The sequence below is a fragment of the Hevea brasiliensis genome, chromosome 4 (genome assembly GCF_030052815.1).
Source record: "Hevea brasiliensis isolate MT/VB/25A 57/8 chromosome 4, ASM3005281v1, whole genome shotgun sequence".
Taxonomy (NCBI): Eukaryota; Viridiplantae; Streptophyta; class Magnoliopsida; order Malpighiales; family Euphorbiaceae; genus Hevea; species Hevea brasiliensis.
The window spans coordinates 97,157,179-97,169,202 of record NC_079496.1 but is presented as its reverse complement, the minus strand read 5'-3'; positions in this window follow the sequence as shown (position 1 = coordinate 97,169,202).

Below are 12,024 nucleotides of genomic sequence, written 5' to 3'. Positions count from 1 at the left end.
TAAATTTCCATTAAAAATAAATTATGTTACACTTGGAAAATGTCATGAAAAATTAAATTGGTGGTACATAGTTTAAATAGCAAAAGATAGGAGTTAAATGTGGAATTTAGAAATTTTAGAATAAACAAATATTAAATCTTCACTTAGTGCTCCACTCACTCCATTAAGTGGACATGTAATAAGCATATTTTGGACAGTTTACTCATCTTCTTCAACCTCCCAAAATCCAGCCGAAATGCTCTTGAAAGGAAAACTCCATTGCCATCCCACCTTTGAGCTTCCATTTCCCATGATCAAGCCATGATCCTTCAATGCTCCCTTCACTAAAGTTGTTCTACACAACTTGGGCAGTAAATAGGCAGCAAGAAAATCAAATTTTGGTGAGGTTTTGAAGAATTTCAAAAGTGGCAAATATGTATTTTTTATTCTTGTTTCATTAAACCTTGAATGGATGTTATGGGTAGTTGATTTGTGGTAGGATTTTTGAAGTTTGATGAGTTAAGGGAGAGGTACATTTTTGGCAGCCATGGAACTTCAATAAGAGCAGTTTATCCTTGCATGTAAATGGTAAATTAAAGTGTTGATGTAAGTGTTTATGTGTGTAGGAATAAATTGGATAATGTATACTAGATGTATGTGATAGTACACTTGATTTTGGAAGCTTGGAAATTAATTCAAAGAGATGTACAATTGGCAACTTGAAGTGTAGATCAAAATATGTTGTTTCATGGTTTGGTTTATTAAATTATGTTGTTGAATTATGGTACTTATTATGGTAGCATGTATATGTGTATAAAGGTTTGAGTATGGACATGTAAATGAGCTATGTTATGTGGTTAAATTGTTTGTAATTGGACTTGGAAAATTATGTACTATAATATGCATATTGAGAATGGTTATAAGCTGCCAAAATGACTAAAAATGAGTTGCTAAATGTGTTTATGTTATGGTACAAACCAAAAATGGCATGAAGGAAGTGACTTGGTAAGTGTTGAATGTGTCCTTTGGTATGTAATGAAGAGTATGTTGCAGGGCAGTGTGTGTTTTGGCTTAGAACCTTAAGTGTGTGGCTCCAATTGATATGAGACCAATTGGAGGTGAAACTAGGCACAAAATGTGCCAACTTTCATGAAGGAAGCTTACCAAAATTCTGCCTAGAAGGTGACTTAAAAAATAACCAAATCCGGATTAGTGCATTGAAAGCCTGGAAATTGATCATTTGGGTAGCAGTTAGTATTTTGACCATAACTTACTCAAAACAGGTCCAATTGACCTGAAATTTTTACCATGAATAGTTTAGACATATATCTACAATTCTTATGAAGACACCAAAGCCCAGAAATGGCCAAAACCAAGCCAAATAGCTTGCACAAGTTCAGGTCCAAAAACTGGCCGAACCAAAAGTGACCTAAAAATGACCTAAACCTACCATTTTGGTGCATTCTGTCCAGCATTGGTAGATTGACCATAACTTGGTCTACATAACTTAGAATGACCTGAAATTTTGGCCCGCGTGCAATAAGACATAGACCTAAAAATTTATAGTTTTGACCGAAACCCGAAAATCGAGGAAACTAGGTCGTCCGACTAGGTCAAATTAGTATACCGAAATCCGGCAAATTGCAATAAAATGCAATATACATGAAAATGAATTTGGTAACATGTACCAATACTAAAAGGCTATAAAATGTGACATATTAGTAATATTAAAACCTAATTCACCTAGAGTGGATCGAGGGTCAACATCTTAGGTTGACTAAGGAAATAATAGAATTCAATAAATTAATTATTAAGCTTTATTCTTAGAGACAGTTTAAATGAGCACTGAAACACTTCAAATTGTGTGTTTCAGTTAGCAAAGACTTAGGGAAGGGGAAGGAAATACTGAGTCAAAGCCAAGAGACAGTTATTAGAGATTTGTGCACAACAGTTATTTCTTTTGAATTTTTCAATTGAAATAAACTATGACTATTTGTATATCATTGTTTTAAATTGTGAAAAATTGTTTGAATGATATTTGATGGATACTTATTGATTGAAAAGCATTGTAAATGGTTTGAAACCACAGCTATCATGTATATTGATTGAATTCCTCACTAGCTTATCTAGTGGGACGAATTGAATTCCCTCTCTGGCTAAAGTGTTGAGATGTGTGCCTGTTGAGGATGAATAGAATGAGTACTCATATTATTGCTAGCTAGCTATGTTATTCCTCATTAGCCATCGGCTTTTGGGAGGAATTGAATTCCTCATTAGCCATCAGCTTTTGGGATGAATTGAACTTTGGCAACATGATTAAGTTGTGTGTCTATGATTTATTGATATTTATTGTGACATTGTGAAATGGAGTTTAAATTCTTATTGACATTCACTGTCTTTGAATTTAACTATGGTTTTAAGTATCCACTATTTATATGACTTATGATTTGTGATTTAAAGTTGTATTTGGTTAATGTTGTGTACCACTGAGACATTGGCTCAGCGATAGCTTTTCATTGTTGTCGCGGGTAGACAGATTGACAGGGCAGCAGACTAAGCTGCTAGTACTACACTGAGAGATCATCGGGTATATTGAGTATACCATATTTTGCATTTTGTATTGTAATGTATGTTCATTGTATGTATATAGTGTTCTTGGTTTTGAGCAGTTGTAGATTAAAATTGTACATTAAAGTTATAAAATAAATTGTAAATTATTTTGGTTTGTAAATATTGTGATATATTTCTTTTATCTCAGCCTTTGAAAACACTGAAAAATTATTATGGATTTGAGTTGACAAATGTTGAGAAACATATTGTGTTGATTAAATGTTGGAGTTTGAGATTGAGAAATATATTTGAAGTGCTTTTTACAGGTTTTTGAAGAACTATTTTATTCAAAATATGGATGGCACTCTGTCAAAATTTTTACAGAAATTACTAATAATTCAAATGTGTTAGCTGTTTCACTTCAGTTCAAAAAAAATTTTAACACCTATAAATAGTGCTCACCACTGTAAAAAAGAAGTAAGAAAAGTTTTAAAATCCCTTGTAGTGTATTTAATGGGTTATCAGTAGACGAAGTTAATAATTCATTAGATATACTACGGGATCATGTTATACCTTACCTAGGGATAGGGTGTGATTCCTTCTCTAGCTGAAGTATTGAGGTGTGTGCCAGTAGAAGAAGAAATTGAATGGATATCCATATATTTGAGCTAGCTAGCCTTGTGATGTGACTTCTCATAAGCCTCTGACTATTGAGATAATTATTATTTCGAATGGCATGATATAACTGTGTGTTTTTATGAAATTTATTTTGAGACTTTCGAAATGAAATTATTCGGATTAAATGCATATAAATCATGTTTTGTATTTATTTCTCATATTCAGTTCAATTTTTGAATAAGTATGATTTAAATTCTGCATAAAGGTTATTTTAGTATATTGTGCACCACTTTTATTTTAGTATGTTGTGCACCACTGAGTCATAGTACTCAGCGATGGCTATTATTGCTGTCGCAGATATAGAGACTAGAGGAGCAACAGAGTGAACTGCTGAGGATCTTGAAGCTACCTCTCCTGAAGATTTGTCGAGTATAAATTTATAACCTGAATGTAATGTTTATATTTGTGTATGTAAATATATGTACATGTATAAATGGTCATGAGCAATTGTATAAAGTTTGTAATAATATTAGTTTGGATTTTTCTAATGTAAATTTTGGATTGATGTATGTAAATTGTTTTAGCTTTAATGAAATATGAATAAAAGTATTTATTTTAATTTGAATGAAATTACTTAGTATTATTTTGGATGATATTTGAATTGGAAATTATTGATTTGAATTTTTGAATTTGAGAATGGATGTTGAAATTTGTTGTGGTGGATGTTGAAGTTGTTGAGTTGAGGAGATAAATCATTGGAAGTGTTTTTTTTCAGGTATTTGAAGAACTGTTTTATTAAAATATAGACGGCACTCTGCCGAAATTTTTCTAAAATTTGTGAAAAAATAAAAAGGGACAAAAATTTTAACTAGTTTACAAACTCTAATGAAATGTTTTAATACCTAAAAGAAAATGCTCACCACTTCTAAAAAGTAAAAAAAATGATTTTAAAATCCCTTGTAGGGTACTTAATGAGTTATCGGTAGGTGAAGTTCAATAGTTCATTAGGTATTCTACGGGATCATGTTATGCCTTACAGAAGGGTAAGGTATGACATGAATGAACTAAGTAATTATTGTTAGATATCACTTTATTCAAGACATTATATCATAGAGGACTGTAGTTATGCAAAAAGTTTATACACATGATAATACAATAGATATGATGATTGAGGCAATCCCAATTAGCAAATTTAGGCACTGCCTAGACTTGGTTGAAGTTTATAGTGTTCAATAGCGCCCTTGTGAGTGCATATGGCAAGATCGAGAGTTGAGGTGATTTTGTTGATGATGAAGGAAATTTAAGCCAAAAGGAAGAATTGTTATTTTATTTGGCTTGAATTTTGAACATATTTTTATGGACTCGATTTGTGATCTAACCTGAAAGTTTTGCATTACGACTCGATTAGAATATTTTTATGAAGTCTGTGGTAGGCTTTGGGCTCGAGCCACAGACCTCATTGCGGGGTGCAAGGGGCAACACCCCCATGGTATGGATTAGTATAAATATTATATTTTCTACTTGTTGTTGCAATATTGTGAGAAATTCGAGAAATGCACCAGAGTTAGGGTTTGAGAGTTATGAGCTATTAGGTCTCACTCTTTTTAATCATGATATAATTTTTTCTATTGTTTTGCCCGTAGATGTATATCTTATGGTCGAACCACATAAATCTTGCATCCATTTTTTTTCTCTTCTCTATACTTTGTAATTATGCGATTGCATGTGTGTGCCTTTGATTTGTATGCATGTTTTAACAATATTTAACTTTTGACATTTTTTTTGACAATTGTAATCACTTTAAATTATCTCATGAATAAATATTTAGTTTATTTATTATATGAATGTTTATGATTACTTTTTATTCAATTATGAGCCATCACTTTTAATGACAATTGTGATTATGTAGATTATAACTTTATATTTAACTATGGGCTATTTAATTATATGTACCTCAATGTTAAATGTATAACAAATTAAAATAAAATTTAAATCATATTCATGTTTATATTAAAGGATAATAATTGACATCTATCGATTAGCATTAGGGGCAATATTTATGTCTATTATATTAAATTAATATTAAATTTGATAACAATTAAATCTAGTTCTTTCCTATAACATAATATGCAGGTACGATGGTAGTCCCTCCTAATACTATGACAACAACATTAGGCCTTCCAAAAAGCAAACAATATTTGTTCTCACAAGCTAGGGATGATAATTGTCTATTATATGATAGGAACAATATCATCCTTTCAACAAAGAGGCCACTCTAGTTCACATGTTAGGTGACAATGATCATCCCAAAAAATTGGGATGACTATTTCTCTTATTCCCATATTACGTAACAATAATCGTCCCCAAATATAAGGATAAATATCATTCCTTAAGGGGATAAATGTTGGGAATGATTTTTGCTGTCCCCGAAACTTTAGAGGATGATTTTTAAGGTTTTATGAAACAATTTTCATGGATTACTATTTTTTTTTATCATTACAAGTGTCTACATAAATTCAAAATATAGTTCAATCTAAAAATATATTTTAATAAATATTTAATATAAAAATTAAATATATCATATATTTTATATAAAAATATTTTATATATTAAAAATTATTTTCGAATCGGTCTGAATTAAGCTTGGGCCTCCCATCCTTTTCCAAGTTCAAGAATAAAAGTGTTCGGCTGAGCTAAAGTAGACTGAGTTTTGGACAAGTAAAGCTCCATTTAGAATTTTAATTGAGAGATTAAAAAATTACATTTAAAAAAAATAAAATTTTAAATGCTATTAAAAAATTATTTAAAAGAAATTCTTTATTTATTTTCAAGTTTTATGATTGAAATATATTAAATTTAATTTTAATGAATTTTTAATACATATATATATATATTTCTTGATTGTAGTTCCAACAATAGTAAGAAACATATTAAATCCATGTATAATCCATTCAATTATTTGAACTTAATGAAATTATTTAATTAAAATAGATTATATGAACATAGTTATTAAATTCGAATCGAAATGGCCGATTGAACCAATGAATTAATAAACTAATCTTTAAATTGATTTGATTTATAATTAAATCAGATAAAAAGTAACTCAGTGTAATCCAATCGACCTAACGATTTAACCAGTAAACTAGTGTGACCCAGTTGATCCAGGTAATTCAATTATTTAATTAATTTTTTTTTATATTTTAATTTTTTTATAGAAAATTGAACTTAAACCTCACGAAAAAAGTTTTCAAAATCAAAATCAATTGAGTTACTTAGTAGCTCTGTGTTTTTTATTTTAATATATTTATTTTTTAATATATACTTAATATTTCATAAATATTAAAAAAATTATACATTTATAAAAATTTTTATGTATTATATTGCTTGAATACTTTCATGTAAAATTTATAAACAATATTAAAATTTATTAAATATAATGTAATAAATGTTAAAGTCTTATTTTAAATAATTAAAATTTAATTAATTATATTTATCTATATTAATAGGTGTTATATTTAATTAATTTTAATTAATTTATATATTTAATTAATTTTTAATGACTCGCTGATTGAACTATTGATCACTAATTGAATCACTGACCCATTAATCTGATCTCTTCATGGGTCAACCTCTAAGCCAGGTTTAATAACACTGCATATGATATTATTTTTCTTGAAATTAAGGTTTGAAAGAAGCAGATAAAATTTGAGGCATGAGTGATGAGTTTTAATGGCTAAGGCTAAGCAGTAGTTTTACCTGCGGATTATGCATATTATTTATTATTTTATTTTAATAATATAATTTAATATTTATTTTATATTTTAAATTTTTAATTAATTATAATTTTATTTTAAAGGCTAATAAATATATTTGTTAATAAAATTTAATAAATTTATATTTCATAAAAGATATAAAAATATATATCATTTAATTTTAAATTTTAAAAAAAGTTAATTAATGGATTATTTTTTGTTATTTTAAATTAGTTAATGTATGTCCTATATTGATATTTGAAGTATTATTATTAAACTTCTTAGATTTTAAATATAAAAAAATTATAAAAATAAATGTTTAAATTATTTATATATATATATATATATATATATATATAATTTTTTATAAGCAATGACAAAACCTAGAGATATTAGAGTAATTCACGCTTTTTCTAATCCAATTGAAAAATAATTTATTTTTAGAGATGTATGATGTGATAAGTAAAGTTTTATCATATATGAAATTAAATATTTAAGAATTTTTGTTATGAGATAAAAATTTAATAGTTGAAATTTAAAATTTTTTTGATAAAAAGTTATGTTTAATATGATAAGTTAATTTTTTATATAAATAATAAATAAAAAAATAGTGTATACCCTATGACAATTGTTTAAACATTCTTATTATATTAAATGACTTATTCTTATGAAGTCATTTTTAAAATTCAGTTTTAATATCTATGTGTGTCAAGAGGAATTTAATTTAAGTAATTGTAAAGTGGTCAAAACAAAATCCAAGTATGGATGCGGATTTTAGTTACAGGTGAGGGAATTTGTTGGGCTTTTGAGGTGACAAAACTTGAAGACACCGTTTCCTTGGCCACGTTTTGTTGGAGATTTGTCGCCCAAGACGGCAAAAATCCTTCACTTCACATGCCACTATTTAGAGGTTTCCACCATTTCGGGCGATTCGGTTCCAAGTTGGAATTGTAGATTTTGACTCCTGAAATTATAGAATTTTCAATTTAATTTTGATTTCGATTTTTATTTAAATTCATTTGATTTTATTTTTATTCAAATCAAAAGAATTTTTTTAATGGTTCGAAGAAAAAAACAATCATAACCCAGAATCAAATATACTAATTACGATTTGATTTAAAAGAAAAAAAATATATAATTCAATTAAATTTAAATTTATTTTAACACTGAATTAGATTAGTCTATTTCTAAATTTAAATTAAATCGTAGTGAGATTTATTGACAATTTATGAAAAACTATTCATTATTGATATTTTAAATAAGAAAAATATAAATTTAAGACTTCAAGAGGTTTCCATTTTTTTTTTTTTTGGTATTCGTTATTATTTTTGTCATATCTTATTATTTATTAATTTTTTGTTTGAATTTTGTTTTATATAAATATATTTTTCTTTATATAAATACATTGTAAAAAAATGTTATAAGGTATTTATTTAATGGCCAAATACATAATTTTACAACTGAATTTTATTAAAAAAATCTCGTGATACAATGAACTTTTAAAACGTTCTATGACATACCTCAACCCCTGTGAAGTGAAAATAAAATATCCTTAAAATTGAGTATGAATTTCAATTGTGTTGACATAACGATCTGTTAACTAGAAATTTAAAAAATATTTTAATTTCATTTTTATAGAATTAAAGTGTATTATAAGATATTTTCAAGAATTAAATTATGTCATTAGACATTTTAAAAATTTAAGATATCATTAGAATTTTTTTGATAAACTTTAGAAATGAACTTATTTATTCCAGTCTTATTTAATTGCGTGAGTGTGATGGTTGAATAGGGGACACGGCCACATGGGTATATTGGTTGTTTGAATGTCTTCTACTTTCCGTTTTATGAGAGAAAAATGTGACAAATAATAGATGACAATACATGACCCAATTTAAATTGTTTGGTGCGTTGTCCATGAATTTATTTAATTACATGTCATAAGTTACACAATTTTACTTTTAAGATATGTGATACCTGCATCTCTTGGTTCAACTAAAGTTTGATAGTGTATTGTCGCCAAGGGATTGGTTCAAACAGTAAAGGAAAGTTTATTTAATATTCGAGATTTCAGGTTTGAATTTTATCATATATATTTTTTAATTTAATGATATATTTATATTTAATTAATTTTATTTATGAAAATATGGCAAATTTTAATTCATATAAATATATTGAAAATATTTTCAAACTACGTATGAATATGAAAGATATAATATTCTTATTAGATATATGTGTGATTAGTCTATTTGTATATTTTTTTTATATTTACAAAATTCATTTATACTAACAAATGTTCGTTAAAAATAATATTAAAAAAATTAATTCATACTTTTTAAGAGGAATTCATACTTAAAAATGATATGATTTTGAAAACAAAAATCAATTTATTTAATAAAGTTTTTATTGAAAATTCAAAAATACTCTTATTTAAATTATTTTTATTTTTTATAAGTAAAGATATAGAAATATTTCCATTTTTATTTCACTTTTCAATAATTCCAAATAATAAAATTTAAATAAATTCTACCACTTTTAAATTTATTTTGAAAATGTAATTTTTTTTACAAAATTAATTAATTGAATTCTAACATAAAAGTTATTTTAAGTAGAGTATAAACAAGATTGTAAATTTAAAATTTTAATGAAAATAAATCAAAGAAAAAAAATAATAAGAACCCACATTCTAGATAGTGATCTTATAAAAATAAACAAATCAAACTTCACGAGTAGCTTTAAAATGAGTATGCAATGAAACGGATTTGAGTATTCAATTTCATCCAATGAATTTATCTGAAATTCACCATTAATTTAAAAACTTCCAAAGAATGAATCAACACTTGACAACAAAGAAAATACCAAGTCTATAAGCAAGGGCAATCAAGAATAAATAAATTAAATTAAATTAAATTATCTTAGGAATAAAAAAAATAATGACATGTATAGAAAGATTAGTTGCTTTCTATCTAAAGAAACAAACAGAAGCGCCAAGGAATAGCTTTTTATTGTGTTGTTCCATCAGCTGGCAGTTTTGTCAAACTGTGGCCTAAAATTCTTGGCCTCATCTGTATCTTCCTTTCATAGTGAAATAAAAGTAAAATAAAATAATTAATAATGACATTAATTTTCAAAGATATGATTCTTTCCCAATCGAAGTCCTCAAAGGAAATATTCTGAAAACTAATGTTGGCCAATTTCTATTTGTCCATTCTTCTTGTGGCGTTGCTTACAGCCTCTTGTCCTAAGCCAATTTGCAATAATGCTACGCTATATATCAAAATAAATCACTAGATGTATACATTGATTGTGACATCTCACTTATCTCAACTCTTTCCAATATTTTATGTATAATGGCATATATGTTTTATATTTACTTAAAATTAAAAAATTTAACTTCAAAAATTAATTTAATTGACATATAAAAATACTTCTAATGAGGGGCGTCGATAATAAAAAAGAAAGCAAGCTAAAAGCAGAAGGAAAACAAAATATTCCAGGAAACTCTGGAATTCAAAAAAAGGGGACAGATGCCCTTAGGGCATATGATAGCCCATTACGCGCCACCAAGGCGTGTGTTTTTTATATCCCAAAGTGCAATCATTTTTTTTTTTTAATTCCTAATAGTCCCATTTCACTTATGACTTTAAGGAAAGGCCTCTTGCAATTGTAGAATTTGAAGAGAATTAATTTAGAGAATCACTAACTTTATTTAGGATATTAATGTTTTCTTATTCAAATTAGAACAAAAATTCTAGAATTAAATTATTTTTAAATTAAAAATAAAGTTAAAAATATTTTAATTATTTTAAAAAATAAATTATTTAATTTTAAAACTACAAGGACTAAATTATAAATTTAATCAAACCTCAGATATTAAATTATAGCATACCCTTAAAATTTCATTGGTCATTCCAATTAGCAATGAAAAATATAGCCAACAAATGTTTCCATTGCTAAAATCAATTAGGAATTTCGTTGCTTTTTTTGTTTCTTGCAGTGAAAGAAATTGAGGGAAAAGATGTTTTTGATATTACAACTTCTAAAAATAGCCCTCACTGACCAATGGGAAGATACTCAGACATACGTAGCTCAAACACTCACTCTAATTACTTGGGCCAATCACTTAAAGATAAGGATTCCTAGATATTTGCCGAGATCACAGTCTTAGTATTTATACATTAGGGACTTCAAGAATTTTAGGCCACAGTTTGACAAAACCGCCAGCTGATGGAACAACACAATAAAAAGCTATTCCTTGGCGCTTCTGTTTGTTTCTTTAGATAGAAAGCAACTAATCTTTCTATACATGTCATTATTTTTTTTATTCCTATGATTAATTTAATTTAATTTAATTTATTTATTCTTGATTGCCCTTGCTTATAGACTTGGTATTTTCTTTGTTGTCAAGTGTTGATTCATTCTTTGGAAGTTTTTAAATTAATGGTGAATTTCAGATAAATTCATTGGATGAAATTGAATACTCAAATCTGTTTCATTGCATACTCATTTTAAAGCTACTCGTGAAGTTTGATTTATTTATTTTTAAAAGATCACTATCTAGAATGTGGATTCTTATTATTTTTTTTCTTTGATTTATTTTCATTAAAATTTTAAATTTACAATCTTGTTTATACTCTACTTAAAATAACTTTTATGTTAGAATTCAATTAATTAATTTTGTAAAAAAAATTACATTTTCAAAATAAATTTAAATGTGGTAGAATTTATTTAAATTTTATTATTTGGAATTATTGAAAAGTGAAATAAAAATGCAAATATTTCTATATCTTTACTTATAAAAAATAAAAATAATTTAAATAAGAGTATTTTTGTATTTTCAATAAAAAACTTTATTAAATAAATTGATTTTTGTTTTCAAAATCATATCATTTTTAAGTATGAATTCCGCTTAAAAAATATGAATTCATTTTTTTAATATTATTTTTTATGAACATTTGTTAGTATAAAATGAATTTTTTAAATAAAAAATAAGTATACAATAGACTAATCACATGTATATCTAATAAGAATATTGTATCCTTCATATTCATATATATTTGAAAATATTTTAAATATATTTGTATGGATAAAATTTATCATATTTTCATAAATAAAATTAATTAAA